The sequence below is a fragment of the Parasteatoda tepidariorum genome, chromosome 5 (genome assembly GCF_982258835.1).
Source record: "Parasteatoda tepidariorum strain Cologne lab strain chromosome 5, Ptep-v5.0, whole genome shotgun sequence".
In the NCBI taxonomy this organism is placed as follows: Eukaryota; Metazoa; Arthropoda; class Arachnida; order Araneae; family Theridiidae; genus Parasteatoda; species Parasteatoda tepidariorum.
This window is the reverse complement of record NC_141759.1, coordinates 21267545-21273544: the sequence shown is the minus strand read 5'-3', so window position 1 is coordinate 21273544 and position 6000 is coordinate 21267545.

Sequence of the window (6000 nt, the reverse complement as noted above, 5' to 3'; positions counted from 1 at the left end):
ACTTCATATAGTAAAGCATTTCCGCAACAGCTCATATGCGAGCCGCAGTGGCTCAGGGGATAGAGAGTTCATCTCCCAAAGAGGTAACCCAGGTGCGAACTCCAGCGGTGGCTGGTTGATACGAATTATACTCCAGACTCGCACCGACCAAAGTTCTGACGTAAAATATCTTCTGTTGTAGACGAATCCTAGGCTAAAATCCCTTGCCTTTGGTTCTAACTGTGTGGATTTTCGTGATTTTTCTCTCTATGTAACGCAAATGCGAGTAAGTTCCATCAAACAGTCCTCTATGAAGACTACTTTGCCCCAATGCTTGATTAAGAGATTCCTTGCCTTCTGAATTGGGTTTAAAATTACAAGGCTACGGAGTTGAACATTGATAATCGTAAAGTTTGATTTGGTTTGGCTGTTCAACGCTGGATAAAAAATAAAATAAAAAACAGCCCATGAATGCAGTTGAACAGTGACTGCGGTATACTCACATTTAGGTCGGCTGTTCAACTTCGATTAGAAAATTAGAATATAAAATAAATTATGATGAGTGGGAAACTTTTTATTCTTCTAGATCTAGACAAAAGTTATTACGGAAAATATTGTCCTACGACAATATTTTGTGAGCTAATGGGTTATATGAAACTTTTGCTAACTTAGTACTTGATGTCCCGAAAAATCACTTGTAACCAGACTTCGAACTCAAAACGCATATCAATTTTAGCTAGCTTTCAGCAAGCAAACCAAGTGTATTAAATCTTCATAAATATATGCAATTCATTTTTTTTTAAATAGTTTACAAGCAAAACTCACATTTGGTTCCAGTAAGAAAGCCGCCTTTATTTCTAAACTGATAGCACATCTGCTAATAAATAACTCAAATATTTTATTTATTTAGCTATCAATTAGTTTTAAAAAAAAAACTAATGTTTAAAGACGAAACAAGGAATTTAGGCCTCAGATGCCCAGTTCTGCAGCGAACGAGCGAAGGAATTTACTATTATTAAAATATTTTGACAAACAGGATGCATCTTACATATCCAAGATGAATATACTATAACACAAGGTTAGTTACCAATATTTATATTTTTACGAAAGGGACATATTTCCAAATGTGGAGCATTGACGTTAACAGGTAAATGTGTGGTAATCCGGATAGAACATTTAACAGGGCAGAAATGGTCAGTCGAACATGTTTGTCTAAGACAGTTTTTGAAAAAAATGACTTCAAAATAGACAAATTCTAAGACAAATTTTCGATATTTCAAAACTTTTGTTCTCCATAAATAAAGATAGTTTCTACCCTTTTTTTGTTTCTTTTTTTTTGCACTTGTTTTGTTAACAAAACTACATTGGCTTGATTTAAGATCCAAATTTCGTTTCTTCTTTTTTAATATTGGCATTAATATTTTGAAACTTTTTAAAATGAATAATTTTATGCTTCTTCTTTTTTTGAGAGGATGAATTCAACATGGGACAACGTGAACGTAAATAATTTTATGCGTAGAAGGTGTGAAAAAAAATCGCAATTGTTTCAGAATTTTAGACGTGTTTGTTCGTCAGTCACGATACGTGTTCACTATTAATGGTCATAAATCAATAATTTCCCTCTCTCCAGAAAACTTATTGGTTTCGCTTAAAAGAGAAAAATTGAGTTTCTACTGACAAAATTTTTTTTTATCAGATTAATTACACGCAATTTTAAAAATGTTCTGCATAATTCAAAAAATTTGTTCGAATTTTCACTGGAGCAAACGAACACTTTTGTTTAACTTATTTCTTAACTTCTCAAGCATGATTTATTACTTCCTAAATGCAGAAAAAAAATATTTAAAGACTATAGATTCTATTTTCTTGAAAAATTCTTTTTTTCTTCCAAAACATTGTAGAAAAATTCATTTAAAATTGTAAAAACGAAGAGAAACTGCGTGGAAGTCTACTAGGAAAAAAAACTGGCTGTAATAAAGAAAAGGAATCTTTCGCGAATTTAATTGATTTCACCCTTCTTTTCAAGCTTTCTCTCCTAATCTTCGAAAACAAATTTTTCAGCGCCTCCCACCCCACCCACCGTACAGTCCCGACATTACAAATATCAAAACCGAAATGACTTGGTCGATACGCTCGAAAAGCAATTTTCCAAAATAAAAATAACTCTCACCCTCCAATTCCGTTAATTTCAAAAACTCGTATGTGATGCCACCGAGAAATTGATAAATGTAATCCCGATGAAAAATCACTAAACGTTCATGTGTGCATATATGCAGGGAAAAGAGAGCATCTTCTTTTCGCACAAAGCCAATACAATCAGATGGTTTGCTTATAATGAGATATTAATGGCCGATGGGGAAAACTCGTAGGGAAGAAAAGGTGTGAATAAAGGGAAAAAGACTCCCTCCTGTAACACTTTCGCGCCTTTTGTGTTTGATGGATGAGGTATTGCTTAAGGTTTAGGAATGGGGGAAAAGGGTTGGGGGAAGTGTTTTGTTAGAATTGAATGAGCTGATCATTTGCCGAAATAGCTAAAGATCAAATCGTTTTTGATCAAAGCAAATAATAATCATTATCCATAGCAAAAAGATTAATATTAATTGATCTTCATATTGTTTAAAGGCAACTATTATTTTAAAAAACCGCCTCTTAGAAAATCACCATATTTTTGTACCTTTTTAACTTTTTAAATATATAGTTGTAGGCAAAAAGTTAAAATACTCAATAGGAAAATTTGATTCAAAAAAAAGTTTTAGCCCTTTAATCAAATGCGTGAAGAGCAAAAGGCAGAGATGGCAAATATATACATATAAACGTAATACATAATAGAGGTAACGTTTTGATAATTAAAACATGATGAACATAATTTAGTTGACATCAATTTAGGTATGGTAATTCGTTATAAAAAAAAAGTCCACCTTTTCCGAGTTATTACTACCATTCTAAATTTTGGGATTTTTAGTTTCTTATTTAAAATCAATATATCAATATTTCCGAATAATACGATATCGTAATTTAAATGTAAAAGCTTCTTTTTGTGCCATCGGTCTCTTAGAAATAAAGGACAAGACCATACTTCATTTGTCAAAAAAAAATGTGGTAGCAAAATTGTTTAATTATGGGTTTATTTGGCAGAAACAGGATTGTTCTGTATACAATTTATGGTATTAATAGTAAAAACGTTAATCTACAATTTCAGTCTCTTTTTTAACCCTTTGACGCAGAATTTTTATTCAATATATTTTTCCAACTTTAAATTTTTTTTTAATTAATTTAGGTCCAAAAAAATATTGTACTTAGCATCTTAATAATTCATAATTGTGAAATACAGCACGACTCACTTCTAAAACAATAATTTTTCAAATTTGCATTCATTTTGATCAGAGAGATTTCATTCATCATTGAATTTTTTTTTATTTTACAAATTCAATTATTGATAAATATTTAAATATGAACTTCTACTTCTTTTATTTTCATATTTTAGTGCAAATGTAATTCCGATTGTCTAATAGATTTTTTTTAGTGACTTTTAGACTGTTTTTAATAATTTATAAGTACCAATATATATCTTTACTTATAGTTAGAACGTCAGAAAAAAATATATAAATCGATCACCGGTATATCTCATCTGCGTCATAGGGTTAAAAGCCAAGAAACAGGAAGAAATATTCACCTTTCTTAAACAAAATAAAAGTTGAGTGAAGGAATTAAAATAAGTGACATTTTCGGAATGGCTATAATTTGGGTAAGAAAGAAAAAGTGGTATTAGAATAATTTTATTGTATATTATTAGGTCTAATAATTCTTTGCCTTATTTTTTTATTTCATTATTTAATTCGAAATAAAATCATTCTAAAATACTCAAAACTAATTAGATTCTCGAAGGTATAAACAATTCTGTTTTATTAAACATACTCACGATGATGTGACCACTATATGTTATTTTCCTTGACTAATAAATACTCTGAAAAATACACCTTACTTCAGGGCTGATGCTTAAACGGAAAAAGAAGGTGTGGAAATAGTAATTATCGACAATGTCAACCTTCTTATATGAAACGGTACCCTAACACATAATTGAGTTAACTTGACTTATATATTAGTGAAATGAAATTGAATAAATGTAGAGATAGATACTTTATAGTACTCCCTCAACAGAATTTCATCTGTGATGGAATCGAGTGTAGACGTTGTGTGTGATCGAGACTGAGTAGCAACAACACGAGGAGGTGGATAATGTCACAGTCACAAGTAACTAGTCAACTGCTCAATGGAAACCATCTATCGAAGTAGGCGTGTTCTCATCATGTCCGCAGAGATGCCAACTGCTCCGGACACGCCAATATAATTTTAAAAAAAACGATAAATAACTACAAAGTAAACTTTGCAAATATTTGACTATTTTTAATATATATAAGGTCTAGCTTGACGTAACTATTATAAAGTGGTGAATTATATAAGCCTACGAATTATTTAGAAATAGTGGTGGATAAAAATCTACTAAATTGAATTTATTAAATCAAGAATCACAATTGATAAACTACAACAGGGATGGCGAACCAATGGCACGCGTGCCATTTATGGCACGCGACACAATATTTTGGGCACACCACCGATCACAATTGTTGTTACACTATGAATTGTTATTACACAAATGTTATTACGCTATGAAGCATATGTAACAATTTAATTAAAATTCACGAAAAACAAACAAAATAATAAACAATTATTAATAAAAAATTAATACTAAAGAAACAATTAATAACCGTAAAAACCAAGCTAACAATAAATAACTAGAAAAAAAAATCAACAGTCCTGCTTAAACTAACATCTTACAACCTAATATAAGTTATTGGTCATCTAATCTGCAACAACAGAAGTCACACTGATGTTACTTTAAGTTGAATTACGTGTATAACTGAGACATTGCAAAATGCATTTTTTTTTCAATGTAAATAAAGAGTTTTGAGTTGATAGTATTTAGTATTATTATTTTTCTAAGCAATAATCATGAAGTCAAAATTATTTGACGGCACGTCTGTGACTTCATTAAACAATTTTTTCCAAAAAATGGCACGTTGGTGTATAAAGGTTCGCCACCCCTGAACTACAACTTTAAAATATATATCTCTGCATCCGGTCACCATTGGGGGGGGGGAATAGCAGCTATCGGCAGCGTCAACAACTTCTAGTTAAGGTGCCATATTTTATATACTAGTGAATATAAATTGTATATTTGTAGTGGTAGATACACTTCAAATGTTGTATCGTTGGTGTAAATAAATATATCTTTCAGTTATTAGTTAATACTTTTAGTAAGTGTATTTTTCCTAAGGGAAATATTAAAATATAATGTTCAATGTTCTAACTACCACTTTCCAATCTTTCCCGAATAAATAGCAGTTCAGCTACCTGCTTCAATATGCTCCACAGATATGCATTATCACTTCTTGCACACAGGAAATTTTAATATATAGATCACTCTTTGTGACTAATCATTAATGATTTAAATAAAATAACGTTAATATCGCATGCCGTTAAAAGTATATTACCGTTGTCTTCAATAAATTTCGGTTATTAAAATGCCATCTATTATAAATGATGAAAATAGACACAAAAAAAAGAAGCCCAAAATAAAAGAGCGATTCCTTTTTAATCTTCCGTTTTCCATTAAATTTTTCGAAACCAGGAAATCAACTACTTCTTGGAAAATTCATAAACGAGTCAAAAGTTGCCAATATCTTCTCAAAAACAATGGAATATAATAATGACAATCATCAACACTCCATCATAACATCAACTTCCAGGCCTCCTCTTATTATCATTTTCTTTCCATTCTAATGGCAATTTTGAGTTTACCCAAAGGAGGGGAAAATGAAATTTCCCTCTCGGTTTGTCATTAAAACTTTGAGCCATTTTTCTGTAACGTCGATATAACTATGATCTGGGGGGGGGGGGGAGTAAAAGGGAGGCAAAGAAATAAACAAAATAATGAAACGAGAAATTGCAGGTTGGCAAAAA